Source organism: Prionailurus viverrinus, chromosome C2 (genome assembly GCF_022837055.1).
Source record: "Prionailurus viverrinus isolate Anna chromosome C2, UM_Priviv_1.0, whole genome shotgun sequence".
Taxonomy (NCBI): domain Eukaryota; kingdom Metazoa; phylum Chordata; class Mammalia; order Carnivora; family Felidae; genus Prionailurus; species Prionailurus viverrinus.
Window position 1 is genome coordinate 89,965,493 of NC_062569.1, and position 21,002 is coordinate 89,986,494.

General features: G+C 43.8%; 1 protein-coding gene across 6 annotated transcripts in view; it reads right to left on the reverse strand.

Annotated features, from left to right (window-relative positions):
• Nucleotides 1-21,002, reverse strand: part of LOC125174690 (kalirin-like) — a 577,730-nt gene that overhangs the window by 497,710 nt on the left and 59,018 nt on the right. The window lies entirely within an intron of this gene.

Here is a 21,002-nt window from a genome sequence, read left to right on the forward strand (position 1 = left end):
CTTGTTTTCTCAATCTAAATGTAACTTTCAAGAGGCTCCTTTTTCAAAAGGTGAGTGATTCTAGCTGCCTCTGTTCTACAACTCCTCAGTTCTCAGTTGTCTCTTTATTATCTTCTGTGCAACATTTGCTTAGACCTGTCTGTACGTTGCTTTATAAACTGGTAAGTCCCTTCCATATGCCAATGTCATTGCTGTCTGCTCTTGGGAAAGCCTGCATGGGAACAGGCAGCAAGCCTGGTTTCTACCAGTAGTAGACAACTAATTGCTTCTAAAAGAGTCAACAAATAACATCGTCCTCAGTGAAGCTGTCGAGGTAAAGAGGGTGCACTCTGAAACCAAACTTTGACAGCACTTTGAGAGCAGTTCCCTTGTTGGATAACATTCATCAACCAAGTTCACAAAGCTGATATATAAACCAGAAGCTCCATTTATTGGATGTCCCAAAACAGCAAAATACAACTGTCATAGGACCTGGAGTGCTCAAGTCAGTGCAGGCTGATAGACTGTGTAGGCTGATGGACTAGGAAAACCAAACCATCATCCAAAAGTTGCTTAGTGAGCATGTAAGCAAGGTTACGGGAGTCTGCAGAATAATTCATGGCTCAGTAGCAGAAGACCATAATGGGCTGATGTGTCTACCCCAAGATTAGGAACAGACCTGCCAGAGAAACAAAGTTCCCTCGTCTGTGGACAGAGCCAAAATGGGCACTATCAGTTTCTGCCTCTTTAACTTGCCTTTCAGAAGTACTTCAGCTGACCAGTACCTTCTACACACAGTCCTCCCCAGACTGCACTCAATGCAATTAAGTAGGTTTAGGGTTACTAAATTACAGTAACATTTCAGCCCAGCAACCCTTTGATTATCCCCAGGTCACAATGACGGCATCTTTTCTCTTCCTTCACTCATCTGCACATCTCCCAGGCCAAAGCTGTACATGACACATCACATCTACCCATGCAGGAGACATGGATGCATCTAATTTAACTCTCAGAGGCAGCTTCCTTCATGTTGTTTCCATGTTCCTAGGACACTCCACTGTTACCTCCATGAAACCTCTATGGGCAAAACTCCCCTAGACCAGGATTCTCATCTTCTATTTTATTTCATGGTTCTGTAGTGAGAAGAGGAATTCATTAGCAGCAGACACCTCATCAATAGCATTGACTGACTTGGTTAGTGAAGGTGCAGACATTTGCTTTCATACAGGAAAAGACCACTTTTAAGCATGGGGGGAGGGGAGAGGACTCAAGGAGCAGAGTAGAACAGAACAAGACCAGGAAGAAGGGTGCACTGAGCTGCTGTCTCTGTTTCCTTTACAAGGACTTGAAGAAGGATTAAAGAAGGAGATGTGCCATGTGCCTGGATTGTATTTAGAAAATTGATACCCACTACTTGAAAGGAAATAGCTCCTCTTCCACTGCATTTACCCTGGCTAATATCTTCTTTTCCTTCCCTGGTGCCTTAACAGCCTGTGGAAGAACATTCAGCTTTAGTTTAGAAAAAAGAAATTTGGAGCTTGGGATAGAAATATGTCTTATTCCACAAACCACAGGCTCCTTAGGCTAAAGAGGATCTTCAAGAGGTCTTTCAGGAATCCCTCTGGCTCAAGGACTAATGTGCCTGAAGGAAATTCTAACAGAGGAGACACCTTACCAGTTGGGGGATTCTCATCTTCCTATGTGGTTACAGCATGGATGTCTTCTGCTCCCTTCTTCCGGGTTTAATTGAGTTGCAAGGCAATATCTTTGGGCTCATGCTTAGACCCAGAGAGCTTTAGGTAAGAACCTGGTTTTGACAATTTCTAACAAATCACTTAACCTCTCTGAACCTATTCTCTCAGCTATAAATGGAAGTAACCACTACCTTTCAGCATTTGGAGAGGACTAGCAATAACATCTGCAAAGGGCTTAATCAATGGCTGCTCTTATTACTGGGGACTTTCAGCTAACTTGACACCCATAAGGGATGCTACTTGGAGAATTCACCACCAGGTAACACCTGGCTGGGCTCAGACCACCAAGCATCCCAGCACACCTAAAGACACAGGAACACCATGTCCCCATACCATCCAACCAGACACAAGGCTGCCTCCCTCTCCTTCCTGGGGGTCCTTCATGTGGAAATGTTTCTTCCTGAGTCCAGGAAGTATACACTTGGCTGCCTAGCCCTCTTACCATAGAGCATGGAGCTTGGTGCTCCAAGCAGAGACCTTGAAGATTCCAACTTTCTCACAAAATGGATAGATTTAAATGTGCATAGAAATCCTTCAAGGACAGACATTAGCATGGAACAGGCAAAGAAAAGTGGTGCAGAGAGCAAGACAAAGCAGAAAATAACAAGAATTAAGGTGATTTCAATCACATAATTATATTGTAGAAGGGACTCTAGCAATCATTTAGTGCAACCCTGTGATTTTACAGGTGGGAAAACTGAGACATAGAAAGAAGAAGGGACAGATCCAAGGCAAGGACAGATCAATCCTAAAACCAAGACCTCCTGACCGGGTGGAGGGCTTTATTCACAATCCTGCACTACACAGAATGCCTGAAGCTGACACATGAGACAAGACACCAGAGGAAGGGACTGGCAAGCTTTATTTAGCTTCTACTGTATAAACAACACTAGCATAAGAACACTAAGACTTACAAAAACATCCCCAGCTGTCCTCTAGGAGTTTAACATCTGTCTAGCTGGGAAGAAAACACCTGGCATATGAAATAACAATAATGAAAGAAGGTTTGTGATGACAAGTCCTGGGATGCATTCAAGGAGATCAGAGATGGGAACAGAGTGATATCACAGCAGACTTCTTTCCCACCTGGAGTGGGATACTGCTGCAACCTCACAAAATGGATAGATTACCCACAGCATGGCTAGGATAGAAGGGACATTCAAACAAAGGTTCCAGCAGGAGTGAAGTCTTGGAGTCTAACCTCAGCATGGTTATGTTTTCAAGCCAGTAATGAGAGAGCTCCAGCGGGTTCTCCAAGAACCTGGTAACTACATACTTGGCTGCTTCCTAGCCCTCTTACCATAGAGCATGGAGCTTGGTGCTCCAAGCAGAGACCTTGAAGATTCCAACTTTCTCAGCAATCACTGTGGCACTGAGGTCACACATGTACACAAGCACACACACACACAAACACACACAACATGGCAATGGAGTCAGATGCTCAGATTTCTCTCTTCCTACATGCTCTCCGACCCCAGAGAATTCTCATCTAGGTTCCACCAGGCTCTGACCACTCTGTCACTGAATCAGCCTTCATCCCTGCTCTCCACAAAGGTTTGTCCAGCTATTCTTGGTGCTGCTGTCTCTGTCTTTGCTGCACATATGCTCTGTCGTTTATAGCAGTCTCTGTCCTACATCTTGGAGGGCATGTCCCCAGAAAATAGGGATCGAATCCTACCTTCCTTTCACTTTTCCTACCTTACTTTTTCTCCTGCTATTTCATCACCTCATTTTACCCTATTGTAGTGCATATTTCATATAAGCTGCTGTAACTCCTTTTACAAGCAAGGTGGTCTCTAAATGCATGCCTGCTAGTCAGCCCATTTGCACAGCCACCTGACAAGAGGTTCTACAGTCTCTCCTCTAGGGATAGTATTTCTCTCCCATCATTTCAGGCCTAAGCCAAATGTCACCTTTCCTACAGACTATTCCCTAACTCACCTCTACCTTCATGAGATTCAAATGCATGTGCCATCACCTCCTTATAGCACATACCCTATTCCATACCACAATCCACTCTAAACACTAAAAAGATAATAATAATTTTGTTACAGCAAAGTAGCTCTACCATGTCATTCCCTCACGCAAAAACACTCAATGGCTCTCACACTGCACGGTAAACAAATCTCCCACTTTACCACCAATTTACCCTAGTTTGATTTCCTATTTTCATCCTACACACTAATGTGTGTGGATGTGTACATGTTCTGGGGACATGTTTGGTTTGATAATCCAAACTGCCTGCTTCTCGTCAAGCATGTCCTATTCTATGCTACAAGTAAAAGGGGAGCAAAAGATTTGTGTGTATCTCTCCAGCACTATCCCCAGGCTGAGCACTGGCTAGAGGGACACACAGGTAGACACAGCTCTGGGAGATCCCCAGTCCCTTAGACATTTTAATTTTGTTCCTTCAGCACTTCCTCCTTCTCTTCCTCCTAGATCTCTAAGAATTTATTTCCCCTAGGGCAGTGCAACAGAAAGAACACGGACCATGAAAGTAGACATGTAGACAATTTCTAGGTTCAAATTCTAGCTCTGCCATTTAATAGCTGTGAGATTTTAGGCAAGTTCCTGACCTTTCTGTTTCTTTACCTTTAAAATAGGGACCACAAATGTTATTTTAAAAATTAAATTAGATATTTGTGGAAATGCTCAGCCTTGTTCCAAACACTGGAAGGTGCTCAATAAATACTAGGTATGATGACTGATGGCTAGTGACCTTATTATTCATGCTTCCTTGTCATAAAAGACAAGAGCAGAAAGTCAGACTCCCACATCATGGCCATGGTCTCCAGTCTCAACACAGGCACTGCTCAGAGCCTGGAGGTCCTTCCCCAATCACTATTGCATTGCTTCCTCATACATCAAGTGGAAAATGCTACACCAGTCCTCCCTTAGACCATCATTCAGTAGGGGAACCTCTTCACCCCTCCCAATCCTCCAAGCTCTATGATTTTTTTTTCCTTTTGTAAAAATGATATATTCCAAATGCTTCTGTCAATAAGCATTATTCAACTGTTGGGGAAAAGGGTCTGAATCAGTAAAAACCTAAACTCCATCAGTTTCTCTATCATCTCCAGACATGGCAGGGAGCAGGAGGTCTCGATGTCCAAATGAAAAATAAACTGTTAGTTTGTGATACAGGCAGGCAGGGAAAGGGGTTTTATTCTAGCTGCCTCATATTTGTATCTCTGGGCTAAATAGAAGTACTGAGTGTGTTCCATGGAAAAGGCAGGGGAATGGTTAGTACTAGATGAACTCTAAGGGCTAAATCTCACTCCATAGCACACTCAGCAAAAGAGCCTCTCCCAGGAACTCAGAAAGTAAGTGCTGTTTGGGGCTATCATCAGTGTCACTGGACCAACCATCCTTTTTAATTTTAGTCCCAATTTCACTGGACTCTTCAGTGTCACAATCAGAATGTCACTGAGGCAGCCACATATGGAAAAGCAATGTTACACTAAGTGGAGGCTGACAAAGGCCTTGAGTTCCATGGATGGAGATGGAGTGGTTTCCTTCATGAAGGAAGACCACGCCCCATCCCCAACTTCTAGTTGATCCTAGAGCTGAGATCTGGTTGAATGAAGTTATCCAAATTTTGTCATACTGCCCCCTTCACAAAGGGATTGTCAGAATAGCTGTCCAGGGTTAAATAGCTTCCACCATCTGTGGAAGGGAAGCCATGTCTTCCTTGGTGCAACATGAGTTGGGCCCTATGGGGATCAGACCCATGGTCTGGCCTCCTGGTTGCCACTGCTAACCAGCTGAGCTAACAACACAGGTCCTGAGGAGACACGTGTAAGACATCAAGAAGCAGGTAGACAGTCAGCAGACCATGTGAGGAGCCTCTTGACTGTGTCTTCACATCTTATAGTTGGAGATAATCTAATGATCCAATTCTGAGACTTATGAAGATGAGCAGGTGGAAATAATTTTAGTGAAGAAAAGTCACTTGAGGGCCCTCTAGCTCTTTTTATCTTTAGAAGTTAAAGAATTTTTTTTATCTCCAAAGCCTAGAAACTAAGGTACAAAATATAAACATTCAGCCTGAATGCTCAGAGAATGTAATGTGTATTTGCTCTGTTATTTAAGAATGTTCAATTCTTCTCTACAGAAAACAAACAAAAACAAAATAAAGATGATAAAACTAAGCATCTCTAACATGCTTTGTGAGCTACTTGCTTAGCTATTTAGAAAAAACAGAGTGTACATCTGTTGAAGAGAAGCTAGGAAGGGAGGGAAGGACGAAGTAGATACCTAACATTCGTGTCAGACATCAACCGCTCATTGGTGGCATTCACTGAGGCCTCATGGATCTTCTGCCTAAACCATGTACACAAGATCCATAGCTATTCACTGAAATTGCTCCGGCCAGGCTTATCTCCCTAGAATCTCTCCAAAAAAGCAAGTATGTACTTGCCACAGGCAACTTTTGCCTTCTGTGCCCTCTTGTTCACCTCTCAATTCTGGTTTCCAGAACCACAGCAGCAGCAGGAAGGCTGATATGGCAGTGAGACAAACAGGACCTATGACCCTGTAGAATACAGAAGTCAGGGATGTGGTCCTTCCACCCACAGGTAACCCATCCTAAGTGCATAAACCTATCCCATGACTTTGGCCACAAGCCTTCAGTTCCATGACCCATTCTGTGTAGAGCACACTTAGAGGACACGATTGAATAAAGGCAATTTCTTACCATAACAGGAGTGGGTGGGATGACCTTAAAGAGTCAAGGTCAGGTTGGAGCACCTGGGTGGCTCAGTCAGTTAAGTATCAGACTTCAACTCAGGTCATGATCTTACAGTTGGTGGGTTTGATCCTCCTATCGGGCTCTGTGCTGACAGCTCAGAGCCTGAAGCCTGCTTCGGATTCTGAGTCTCCCTCTCTCTCTGCCCCTCCCCTGTGCGCTCGTTCTCTCTCTCTCTCTCTCTCTCTCTCTCTCTCTCTCTCTCTCTCTCTCTCAAAAATAAGTAAAAATGTGGGGCGCCTGGGTGGCGCAGTCGGTTAAGCGTCCGACTTCAGCCAGGTCACGATCTCGTGGTCCGTGAGTTTGAGCCCCGCGTCAGGCTCTGGGCTGATGGCTCAGAGCCTGGAGCCTGTTTCCGATTCTGTGTCTCCCTCTCTCTCTGCCCCTCGCCCGTTCATGCTCTGTCTCTCTCTGTCCCAAAAATAAATAAACGTTGAAAAAAAAATTTTTTTTAATAAATAAATAATAAATAAATAAATAAATAAATAAATAAATAAATAAATAAATAAAAATGTTTTAAAAAAAATAATCAAGGTCAGGCAATGTAGAAAAGGAGGAAAAGTGCCAATTTCATGTCTGAAGTCAGAGTAGAATTAGGGCCTCAAGGAAAGATCATTTCACTGAGAGACCTCTTTCCAGCTCTGCCACTAAGAAGCTGTGGACATATCACTTTAGGTCTTGAGAATTCAGTTTTCTTATCTGTAGAAATGAGACAGGTTAAATTATCTCTTCTGGATCTCCCATTTGGGAATATATACTCTGCTTCCAGCTTATACTCCATAGCTAACATTGCATCCTTCGAAATGGTGTTTGCATAAAGCTGCTGGTGCTTGTGTAAAGAGACCTCTTGGCTCCTATATTAGCAATGGGGAAGTAACTAAGAGTAAGGTCAGGGGAAAAAATGTTTTTCCTAAAAGTTTCATATTCTCCTAGTGGACTAGAGGTCTCCTGTTTGCCCCTCCAGATCCACCCTCCATCGCTCTCCAGCAAGTGTTATGTACACCCTCCACCCTTCTCCAGCTTGTTCCACACCCTGGGAGGCCGACATGTTTGGATTGCATCAAGGCTCCTTTGCTGTCTGGTGCCCTGCTGAGTTCAGACACTGGAAAGCCCTAGCAAGAGATCAGGAGAAGCAAGGAGAATGAGCCTGGGATAATTCCTAGCTCTCCACAAGCTCTCTATGGGGTTCTGATGTGCTAACTGTGTCCCTAGACCAAAAGTCATGGCTCCTTTTGAGGTAGCCCTCTCACACAGACTCTCTGTCCCCAGGGTCTAGTAACTACTCCTTCCCTCATTCAAGTATGTCTAGAGAAACTAACTCTCCCCCCCCCCATTATTAGTCCCTGTCCACACCTATGTAAAGAGCCCCTTCATAATCTTCTCCAGATTGCCCAACATGCCTGAGCCACCTATTTCCTGCTGGGGCTCTGACTGGTACACCTAATGAATCCATTTCCTCCCTAGTCCCATCTTTCAATGATAGATTCATTCTGAAAATTTATGCACTAGGCAACTCACATTCCAGACTTTCTCTGGTGCAACTGAATCCTCAGACAGAAGCTTTTCTCTGTAGCCCTCTTCATGCCTACCTGCAAAATTTCCTGTTCTACAGAAAACAAAAAGCATCACAATGGCTTAAAAACCTCAGTTCCACGTGTGGATAAGCAGCATAACATTCATGTCGTTGTCTACTAAGCTCTTCCACCCAACCTGGTGACTCAACGTCTCTCCTTGGAGGTAGGCTTGTCACCCCTCACAGCAACATCTTCCTACTTACAAGCCTCTCCCTGACAACACCCTACACATCCTATAGTGAAAAGGGTGCCAGCTGGGATCCTAGACCCCATCAAGCCCAGATCCACCTCTGCCCCCCTAGACACAACGCAAACTTAAAGGTGACCCACATTGGATGTTTTTGTCTGGACTTTAGAGAAAAAAATTTTAATTGCATCTTTATTGAGGTATAATTGACATATAAGATATTTAAAGTATACATCATGGTGATTTGATACACATATACATTGTGAAAAGATTCCTGTCTATCTAGTTGATTAACACATCCATCACCTCACATACGTATCTTTTTTTGTGTGAGAGAGAACTTTTAAGTTCTACTCCCTTAGCAAATTTCAATCATATAATACAGTATTGCCAACTGTAGTCACCATGTTATACATTAGCTCCTCACACCTTATTCATCTTAACAGCTGAAAGTTTGTACCCTTCTACCAAACTCTCCCTATTTCCCTGTGCCTCTGGCAACCACTTCCCTACTCTATTTCTAAGCGTCTGGCTTTTTCTTTTTTTTAGATTCCACAGGTAAGTGATACCATGTAGCATTTGTCTTTCTCTGCCTGGCTTATTTTGCTCAGCATAAAGCCCTCTAGGCCCATCTGAGCTGTCACCGATGGTAGGATGTCCCTCAGCCTCTGGATAGATGACCCTCTCTCAGTCTCAGTCTGTGCTTCATATCTCAACTTCTTGAGATGGTTTCTTTTTTTTTTTATGCTTATTTATTTTTAACAGAGAGAGAGAGAGACAGAGCATGAGCAGAGGAGGGACAGAGAGAGGGAGACATAGAATCTGAAGCAGGCTCCAGGCTCTGAGCTATCAGCACAGAGCCCAGTGCGGGGCTTGATCTCATGAACCACAAGATCATGACCTGAGCTGAAGTCAGACACTTAACCAACTGAGCCACCCAGGTGCCCCAAGATGGTTTCTCTTCAATAATAATAGTAATAATAATAAAAGTTATTATTTGTTTGCCAGACACTGATCTAAATATTTGATGTGCTACACAATTCAATCTTCACACAGTCCTCTGCAGTCGGTACCTTTATCATCCCACCCCATCTTAAAGAAAAGAAAGCGGCACAAAGAGTTCAATCCATGCGCCAGGATTCAGGCCAGGAAGTCTGGCTCCAGAGACTTCACTCTTTTTTTTTTTTTTCTTGGTAATGTTTTATTATGAAACATTTTAATCATATAGAAAAGTAGAAAGAATAGTATAGCTAGTTCCCATATACTAATAACCTAGATTTAACAATTATTAACTCATCACCACATTTGCTTCATCATTTTTACAGTATTTTGAAGGAAATTACAGACAGCATGACATTTTATCCATAAATACTACAACGTGAATCTCTTAAATATGAGGGTATTTTCTTATGCACAATACCATTATCACACCTGCCAAACAATAATTTAATAATTCCTGGGGTACCTCGGTGGCTCAGTCGGTTTCGCATCTGACTTCAGCTTGGGTCATGATCTCACACAGTTCGTGAAGTAAGAGGCCCGCGTCCGCCTCTGTGTTGACAGGCCGAAAGCATGGAGCCCGGCTTCGAATCCTCTGTCTCCCTCTTTCTCTGCCCCTTCCCCGACACAGGCATGCAAGAGTGTGCTCTTTCTCTCTCTCAAAAATAAACATTTAAAAAATAATTATAATAATTCCTTCATATCATCTAATAACTAGTCTATATTCAAGTCTATTTCCCCAACTGTCCCCACAACACGTGGGGCTTTTTATGAGTTTGTGTGGGCCAGGTTGACCTTGTCTGAATTGTTCCAGTTTTAGTTCACATGCTGCACATACCCCCATCGCCACTATGCTATCTGCTGCTTGCTGGGCTTTTTCCTTCTTAAATAGTCTTTTAAAATGAAAAACCTTCTCTCTTATTCCAGTTCTCCTTCCACACAGTTCTGTATAAATTTAGTGCAAAGCAGTCTTTCATGACTGGAAAAGACCAACTTTCCCAATGTAGCTACTGCCCAACTGCAGACACGACCATGTAACAGACACAGAAACAAGCATGAGACACAGCACTGCTTCTGTCTGCTGGGACTCAAGGAAGTCCAGACAGGTGGGGAGGCTCCTGAAGGGAAGGAGGGGGGTCTCTCTGAGGTGAGGAGTCTCACCCAGAGGGGAGGAAATTGTTACAATCTGCTTCATGGCTTCAAGGGGCACTCTTGCTCTGAAAACAATGTGTGTGTCAGGTAGAAGGGAAATACTGGGTCATTCACAGGTACAGAGAGGCAACTTTGATATTCTAGACCCAAACCCAAAGCAGTCCTAATGTACACACCACCATCTTTTCCTCATTTCCCAGCTAAGCACCGCATTCGTTGGTCAGATGTCATCTTTGGGCACCCTCCCAAAAACCTTTAGACATCCTCCCCAGCCTCAGGTAGACTGTGTGCGGTGGGGGGGTTGACAAGCAGAAGGGGTCATCATTACTGCTGCTTCAGACCTCTCTGAGGAAGGAGGAACATAATGAAGGGAGAAATGGAGGGGAAAAAGTACAGAAGCACAAGAGTACAGAAGCAAGAGCATCACCGAAGTCCCCCTGCTTGCAATCAGGAGCTGGAAGTCCCCAACAAAACTCTAAATACCTAAATGTATGCCCTGCTGCTAAAGGGCTGCCAGAGGAATCACATCATTTCATTCACTGATTCACAAAAGAAAAAAAAGTTTCTTACCATCTCTCAGCCCTTTAAACCCCTCCTAGTTCTTTAAGGCTTAACCAAAATCACCTCCTGAGTTTGGTGCTCCTATCTCTGCTTGCTTAGCATCCAGTGATGACCCACTTGCGGGATGTGTCAGAATGAGCTGTAATTATCTGTTTCCTTGGTTGTCTCCCTGCTAGACTCTGAGCTCCTAAGGCCAAAAGCATGTCTTATGTATCGCTGTGCCCTCAATCCTTAACACAGGGCCTGTCAGATATCAGTCATTTGGTTGGCCAAAATGAACCGAATTCCAGCACTCCTCCCAAAACCACCTTCTGTGTCTTGCTAATGGCACTAGAGTGTTTCTTTCTCCTACTTCCTCTTACTTAAAAAAAAAAAAAATCCCAATTGCTCCTCAGTAGCTTACTTGATAATCAAAGCAACTGGAAAACAGCACACATCTAAAAAATCTTGTGTCTGTGTAGAAAGAATGTAAGTCTGCCTCTTTGTTGTTGTCGTTGTTGTTGTTGTTATTATTATTATTATTACTATTATTAGAGTTGTGGACATCAATCCCTTTATACGAAGACTCCTGAAGAGTTGGCCCAGACTTTTTCGATCCTCACTCCACCAAAGTCAGTGCTTTACATAGAGCACCCCCTCAAGAAATCCTTGTTGAATTGACCTGATGGTGTCCGAGCTCCCCAGAGAAGCTGGCTATCTGCCAAATATAGCGACAGTGTGTTGGAATTATGTTAAGTAGCTGACAAAGTTCAAGGGAGGAAGAAAATTACCAATCCTTCCTGGAAGTGAGTGAAGAGAAGGGCTCTCTTGCTTCCAAAATGTCCAAACATCTTGTTCTAAATACTGACATCTGTTTGCCTCCAGCTTGCTGCTCCCAATGTTTGCCAACTGGCCAAGAATATTTGCATCTTTACCAACCATCTTCCCCCATCACTTCCTTCCCAAGCTGGCAACTTCTCAGGCATTACCGGGTAAGCACTAAGTGGGCACCAAGGGCAAATACCCAACCCCACTGAGGAGGCCAAGCCACCAGCTCTGCTTCCTGGAAAAGCCCACCATCACAGTGTCCCAGTGGGTCTCCTACCCTGCACAAGTGCTAGCCATGCCATCACCCCACTCTCGGGCCTGTTGCCTTCCTCAGCTTCTTTTCCCACTACCATCTTAAATCACATATAATCTAGTTGCCATGGTGCTACTCGGCCCTCAATCACAAATGCATGAGTCCTGGAGATAGACTGGTCTCCAGTGTTGGACTGTTGACCACTCTACACTCTTCTCTCCTGGTGTCCTCACCTTGAGCTGTCCTGGCTCTCCTTCTGCCCCTCCAATGCAGCTTGGACATTCATGGACCCCTTTCTACCCACAAACTCTAACTCTGAGCCATTCTCAGAGCTGAGTCATGGAGCCACCTGCAACCTCTCTCCTCCCACTGCCCATGCACTCCCACTCCTGGAAAGGTTCTGCTGCCGTGTGCAAAAATATCTTCTCACACTTGAACGAACTGCATTCTTCTTCCTTTACATCTCTCAGTGCCCTACTGTTTCCTAATCCTAGCTCAGACACTGCCAAATCCAGAGCTCAACCCTCTTCTCTTCTATATGCTTAGTCCCACAGCCTCAAGTGTTTTCTTGAGACTGCATGGGAGTCACCTGTTATCACCATGCACTCAGTGTCAAATCTCTCCAAATTAGCTCCCTTTCCCAACGTCCTCCTTTCTTCCATTGTGCTCCATTTTTCTAAGGCACCAAGGAAGTGTGGGATGTTAAAAAAGCAAGAGAAAATAATCATAGACATCCAGTAGAGATTTTTGTACTTAGAAAGTAACAGAAAAGTGTTAACACTCACTCTGGAACACAGAGGTTAAAGATGTGGATGCCTAGGTCCCACCCCCAATTCAGGAAGTCTGGGCTGAGGCCCAGGAATCTGCATTTTAACAATGGTCCCTCCCCCTCCGGCCCCTGCCAAGTGATTCTGGTGCAAATAGTCACACAAGTCATATTCTGGAAAGACTGGGTTTTAGTAGTTGTGTACAAGATAAAGTAGACAAGGCTAAAAATGCAAAAATGCCCAAAGGTAGCTTTAAATAGAAACAATAAACTGTTACAAAGTTCTGTTGCATAGGGATTTCTACTAAAACCATAGAACCAGGATAAGACCACAGAAATTATCTGGTCTCACCTCTACATTTCACAAAGGAAAACTGAATCTCAGAGGAGGTTTGCTACCTACCCAAAGCCACACAAGTCCAAGGCAGAGTGTTTAACATAAATGACAAAGGAGGTCTTTTTCCAAAATAAGCACACACACACACACACACACACACACGCTTAAAACAGTACATCTCAAATTTTAATGTGCAAATGAATTACATGAAGCTCTTTTTAATATGCAGAACTGATTTAGCAAGTCTGGGAGGGCCTGAGATCCTGCATTCCTAACAAGCTCCCAGGTGATGAAGCTGCGGCTGGTTTGTGACCCACTCGTTGAGTAGTAAGGTCTCAGAAAGTAAAATAACTATTCTTGTCTTGTTCTGAATCAACAATCTATTTCTTTACAGTGAGCGCTTGTGCTGCAGAAAGCAGCATAGCCTTGTTTCCTCTGCCACACTGTGTGGAGTGGACTGGCTGCATCGCTGCCTCAGATTAGACCACTAAACACTGACTGCCAGCCTGCAGGGATGGAGCCCAGAACAAAATGGGGCTAACACACCTCAGGCCTAGGCCCTACCATAAAAACATCCATGTTGGAAGTGCAATGGGATGATGGAAACTGGGGACTTTAAAAAAAATGTAGCCACATGCTGTTCTTAACACATTTTGGGGTGCCTGGGTGGCTTAGTCAGTTGAGCATCAGACTTCGGCTCCGGTCATGAGCTCACAGTTCATGAGTTTGAGCCCCGCGTCAGGCTCTGTGCTGACAGCTCAGGGCCTGGACTGGAACCTGCTTCAGATTCTGTGTGTGTCTCTCTCTCTCTCTGCTCTCTCTCAAAAATAAATAAAAACAATATAAAAAAATTTAAACACATTTAGTAAATTAGGAGATTATTTCATTTTGAAAAAAAACTTTCAACTTAAAAATAAATGTCCTTGTATGGAAATACGTCTACAATCAAAGGAAAGATGTTGTTTGGGATCAGGAAATAGAGATGAACGTAGCACTATCACTGTGAACAAAAGCTGAATTATACCCAGAAGAGAATGGCATGCAGGCTCGTAGGTGGGCTCTGAGACCATCCTGTCTGCTTTCAAAACTTGGCTCTGCCACTTACAGACCACAGGATTTGGAGCAAGTCACCTAACCTCAGCTTTCTCATCTGTAAAATGGGGTTATTATGAGAATCAAATGAGGATTCCGCATGATTCCTGACACATGGTGAGATTCAATACAAACTGGTTACATCTCCAGAGATGTGAGCACAGCCAATGAACCACAGGTTAGTGAATTCCTCAACCCCTGGGAGCTCAACGTGCTCAGACACAAGGCAGCATTGTCTGCTAAATGTGGCTCTCAAAGGCTTATAGGCCTTCGCTTGTAGGACAAAACACAGAGAAAGGCAACTGGTTCAGTCTTTTCTATTTTCTTGGGGCAACTCCCTGATAGGCAACGTGGCCTATGACAGGGACACGTGTGCACTGTTGGCCATGTCTGGGTACTTGCTACTGTCCTTAGCAGCCCTCACTATTGGCTTCATGGGTGTGTAGCCACACAGGATCCTGCATCCAGAAGGCCCTATGCTTGGGATTTAATGCTCTGTGGTCACTCTCTTGAAATTCTTAACAATTTAATCTTTGAATCTGTGTTTTGTAAGTGAAATCTGATGGGAAATGAAGCACGTGCCAGAGGACTGGGGCCTAATCGTATACACAGACCACCTTCCAGGGACAGGTTTTCAGCCATTCATTCTCCTATACCCTGGGGCCCTGGGCTTTGCCTGGCCTCTCCATTCCTGGGCTCTCACAGGGACCTGAGCACAAACACAGAGGGTGGGGGAATCAACGTCACACACACACACCCACAGTGACAAAACAAGGCATGGTGGCAGCCATTTCTCCTCCAAGCTGGCCATACCACAGCATGCTCAATAGGCAACATCAGGAGTAGGCCTCTCACTCACCTGCTATCTAGGTAGCTAGCATGTCCCTGTGCTTGCAGTATCCTTGGGGGTGGACTGTCCATTCTAGGTTGAGGCATGGGCCCATGGGAAAAGGGAGATGCCTGGCTCACCCTCTCTGGCCCTGGCCAGGGGGTCAGTCCTGCAGCTGACAGGACCCAGCAATCCAAATGACAAGAGAGAAGGGACCAGGCACCTGTGAGAGTCTGCACTGGCTAATGGACCACAACATTTAAAAAACACATGGCAGGTCAAGAGAGAGACCGTGGGAGAAAGGAAAGGCTTTATATTTTGACACCTTTAATGGCACTTTTTCCTGTTTTTGAACAAGAGGCTTTGCATTCTCATTTTGTACTGGGCCCTGTAAATTATGTTGCTCATCCTGAATATGAGCCTCCAGCCCCACCCCACCCAGCTCCCCTACTTAATGCTGCTTTTATCTCCCTTTCCTCTCTTTAAGGGGAACAAGATGTAGCCCTTTCTCATGAAAGAGACCTCTGATATAGGCCTCTTATATCAGAGGTGCAAATCAGTCTCAAGAATGGTCAACAGAGCAGATGGAGGGTGGAGAGAAAGCAATGCTTAAGAATCAGGGCCACTTGGGGCACCTGGGTGGCTGTCGATTGAGCACCCGACTTTGGCTCAGGTCATGATATCACAGCTCGTGAGTTCAAGCCCCACACTGGGCTTGCTGCTGTCAGCACAAAGCCAGCTCTGAATCCTCTCTGTCTCTGCCCCTCCTCCTCCCTCTCTCTCTCTCTCAAACATAAATAAACATTAAACAAAAATTTTTTAATTAAAAAAATAATCACAGCCACCTGGAATCTAAGGGATTCTCAGGAGATATATGGCAAGCTAGAGAACGACAACTATGCTGAGGAGATAAAAAGCACTAAAATCACCCCAGAAAAGATTCCCCAACACTTATGCCACTATCCCCATGGTTCCCAAACTATGACCAAGGCACCCAGGCACCACAGAAAATTCATCAGTTCTCTGTGGAATGTTTAAATGTTTGAGGGAAATATATCAATGTTTGATGTCTGTCAGACACCACACGGCTACTAGCAAAAGACAGTTGTCAGCTTCAACGTTAAATTGTACTTCATTCCTTTCAATGACATCAGATCTTTGCAAAACTGGAGTTGGGCAGTTGCTATGATAAAAAACAAACATAACACAATAATCAATAGACAGCAGGAAATGAAGGGAGTAATATCTAATCTGATTCCAAGGTCTGAGAAGTTGTGCAGTGCCCAACAGGCACATATGTCTCAGTAGTAAGTAACCGTGGTTATTAAGGAATGAAATAAAAATACTTTTCTCTCAATATATGTGTACTACTTTTTCAAATGGCTACTACATTGTTAGTAAAGTACATAAGTACTTGTTAAGGTTTGGGGATCTAACTATTTTATGAACAGATCTATTAAGTGTCTTGTTTGGCCTAATGGTGCCATGGGAAAATTAGTGAGGCATGAAGGTACCATGAGCCGAGAAAGTTTGGGAACCTCTGCCCTACCCAATCCCTTCTTTTCAAATAATGAAAGTCTCTGCAAGGAGAGGACAAGGAAGAGGATTATGAGGAGCATATCTCCAATGGAACAAGAGCTGGACTCAACCAGGTATTAACCAATAAGTGATGCACAGTGACGTTTCTCACATTACATTTTAAAAAGCTACTTCCAAAACTCAAACCTAGATGCTAAAAAAAAAAAAAAATTATAAATCGAGACACTTTCATCTTCAGCCTGGAGGATGGAAGGGCCAATTTGGAAAAGGTTGAAGAAGACATTAAATCCATTGATAAAGGATGCAAAGACAGATATTACAGGGAAGTTCACAATGTCATTGGGCTGGATCAATTCTAGTAGGAAATCCCAGAAAAATCCAATTGCAGGTCAGGACTACAGAGCCTGCAGTGCTGAGGCAGGCCACAGATAAGGCTGATGCTCTCTGGCACGACAGGGAGGTGTATAACTTCCAAACTTGCAAGCTCGAGAGGTAAGAATTCAGAGGAGAGTTTGGATTAAAAAATAGTAAGGGCCACCCGTGTTTACAGAATAAAAGGAGAAAGATAAATGGGCTGCTTCGGGGTACAATCTGTTTTATTTGTGGCCAGAAAGAGCACCTGGCCCACCCATCAGAGTGAGTTAACTGCACCCAAGGACTCAACGCAAAGACCCTCTAGGACTAAATGATAATGTCCTGTGTGGAATGTGGATGCCCAGTGTCTCACTTTCTTAACAGTAAGATAGTTTGAACCTTCAAATTGTAACTCCAAGCTTAGAGAATAGCCTGGATACAGGCAGGCTCACTAAATGGAGAAAACAGAAGGCCCATGAGCAGCAGAAATGGCAAAGCCTCACGGAATGACTTGATCTAGAGGGAGGTATGGGGATAGCAGCTAATGACAGCAAGAACCATGCCCAACCAGGTGCTGTCACTGGGCTCCTCCTATTTGGGAGCTGGCACCTGTACATGCAGGGGACAGGGACAAAGTGAAGAGATTCCTCAATCAATAAGACTTCTATAGCTGGAACTCCCATCCATCTCTCCCTCTCCTGCAGCCCCTTCACTTCTGCAGATGCCCCAGATGCTGAGTGGATCCTTTACTGCTTTCCCTGACTGACCCTCTACCATTTCATCTTCTTGGCCTTTATCTATCTTCCTCCTCCCTGGCCCCTTGCTGTCCTGAATCTGGGTTTGGGGTATACTCTGACCTTGCTATGCTCTCTGGTCTGACTGATGGCCATTCTATAAACTTAGAGAATTTCTTGGCCTTTAAACCTTGCTTCTGTTTCCTCAGTCCCAGTTTCTCACCCTCTGCCCAGCTTCCAGAATAATACTTGTATCTGAAGACAGAGTGGCAGAAGATGGGATGTGGTGGGGGAGGTTCTAAGAAAAAGAACAGGAGGCACCTAGGTGGCTCAGTCAGTTAAGCATCTGGCTCTAGATTTTGGCTCAGGTCATTATCTCACAGATTGAGCCCCACATCATGGAAGAAAGAAAGAAAGAAAGAAAGAAAGAAAGAAAGAAAGAAAGAAAGAAAGAAAGAAAGAAAGAAAGAAAAGGAGGAGGAGGAGAAAAAGAAGGACGACAACAACAACAACAACAACAGGATATGGTCGGGGAGGTATAATGTCCAGAGGAAGGAGCACTCTGACAACTGCTCTCCCCACCAACTCTTGACCAAGCCAAATGTGGTAAAGGATAAATCAATGGAAGTTAAAACTCCCTCTAATAGGGAGGGAAAAGATCTGGCAGGGCCAGCCAAGACGAGTATCTCTGGGGAAAGAGATTTGCCAAATATCCAATTTAAAGAAGTTGGAGCCTCTGAGAAAATTCAAATATTTTTTTTTTCCTTTAAAAATCTTCTTTACAGACCAGGAGAGGAAACAAACCATGTTTAAGGATAGTTGTTATAAATAGATTATAGCTACCCTAAAATTGTTGACTGTACTTTCTTAGGAAGCCCATAAATATCTGGCAGGTCCTATAAAAGTATGAACTAAGGATACTATAACTGTCTCAGAATTTATTCATACAACTCACCCAGAGATTGGCAAGCTAGTTCATTATTGTTGGATTTTTAATGGCTAGGAACAGATCAGCCGGTGGTAATTTATTCTGAATGTTGTGTGTCATATGCAAACATAAGGACCCACCCCCACCTCAGTCCATCTTTATAGGCCAGCATTTTCTCAGAGCTGAGACAGGCAAAGGAGGACCTTCTCCTAAGTAGACTCTCAAAATGACTCTCAAAATGACTTAGAGACTTAGGGAACCTCAGTAACAATCCCTTTTAGCACCTTCACTTTATAGTGAAGAAACTCAAGCCCAGGGAGGTGAGGTGGCCTGTCCAAGAACACACAGAAGGCCAGCGCAGAGCTAAGAGCAGCACACAGGGCTCTCCAGACTGGGGACATGTGCCTTTGTACCATACTGCAGCCACAGTCTGTGCTACAAGCCAGCCAGCAAACTTGAGAAGATCTCTACTGACATCCAAAACAGAACAGCCTTCCACTGCTCATATTTTGGGGTAAGTCCCTCTCCAAAAAAAATAAAACTATCATATGCAAATTTCCTTTCAAGGGCTGAGAAGTATCTGGAAAGCACAGCCCCAACTACAACTAACATAGGGTTAAAAGCTCTGACACTTGAAGAGATAAATTACCTCCTTTGTTCTTAACCTCTACAAAGGCTCTCCAGGAATTTGCAAGGTTCTCACCATAAGCTGATGTATGGGGAGATAAAATTGAATCCAACAGCCCAGAAATGGAAAAGTCCCTGAGAACAAAGCCCCACAAGTGCACATATCAAGAGTCCCAGAAGGAATGAATAAAGCATTTACCTGGATACAGAACTATTTAAATGCATAAGAATTTAAAAGTCTTGACATGGAAAAAAGATGGCACCCACCAGAGTATTTGACAGAGTCCTAAAGGAATTGTCCTTCTGCTCTACATTAAAGAGATTCAGGGTTGGATTTCATGGTGCCACTTTTGGCATCAGGTCCTGCCAGATCTAGAGTTCTACAGTCCTAGGGCCTCTGAGAAACCTAAGGGAGCACATGATTACATACTTGGCTCTGGGTCTGACATAAAGGACCTCATCTGAGTAGCTACCTTGGTCTTTCTCACGAGGAAAACTAAAAACCAAAGGGAAAGTCACAAATATGCTTATTCCACGACTAGCATAATGCTAGATAAAATAATTAGGATGGTCTGAAAAAAGTCTCAGTCAGAGAATTACCCTTGTGGATAACAAATCAAATAAATACATCAAAACAAACTAGGTATACTATACTGAATGGCTCTAAGAGTTTAGAAACTGGGTAAAGGGAAGAAATTAGATGACCTCCTTTTGGATTCAAGAGACATGTTGGGTGTCATGAGAGGTGGGGAGGAGGAAACACTCTGGAAACAGTTTAGCAGACTTCTGTGAACTCAGTACCCTTCCAGCAATCCAATTGTCCTGGCTCAAAAACCAGACATTACAATCGGATTCTATAAGAATTATAGAGAATTAAATTGTATAACCAAGTCTGATGTGTGCCCTCCACTAGAAGTGATACATTACAGAATCTGTTGGGAAATGCTAAAAATCATTTCTGTTATTGATTTATGTAAAAGTTCTTGGCAAATGGAATCCAAATCCCACATACACGCACCAAAAGCAGTAACTGTTACACCAATAATGTGGAAGTTAAGCGTTTTACTCTTTGGGATGAGGAATTCATCAGACTTCTTCAAGTTCCAAAGGTTCTGAAGGCTAGTGGTTAACTGAATGAGCTAAGATACTTGCCATAATCCCACTAATTAAAGAGCTATATTCAACTAGACTATAGACAATAAACTGCTAAAGAAACTTTGGTTAGAACTACTGGTAGCCATTAGCCACAAAGCTGAACTTAAAGTAAATGAATGCTAATCAGGACTTTCAGAATTTCAGGTTATAGGAAAAGAACACATAACCATCCTCAGGGTAACTTTACCATACATCTCACAAAGCTTCAACTACTGAGATACAAATTAGTTCATCATAGCCTAGACCACCCTGGTGTACACAGGTCAGTTGACCAATGGTTCCAACTGTGGGAAAGGTCCCTGGTCTGGTGTCTGGAATCAGGCATAATATGATAAGACTGCTGGCTGAGCACCATGCAACTAAAGGCTACCTGCTAGGGAAAGGCCTAGGAGGTCCATTCTGAGTATCCACCAAAACCTGCAGGGAAGCATCAGGATTGGGGCCGAAAGGAAAACTACCCCAGACCTTCTCTCCAAAGTTTGTCCAGTAAACTGACTGCCCAACAGTCAGGTGAAAGACAGTCAGCATTTTCTCCATTTGCTTCCAGAGGCTTTTGCAACCTTTATATAAATCAGTAACAGGAAAATGGAGCAGAGATCAGGAAGTGGTACCACAGCTAATACTACAA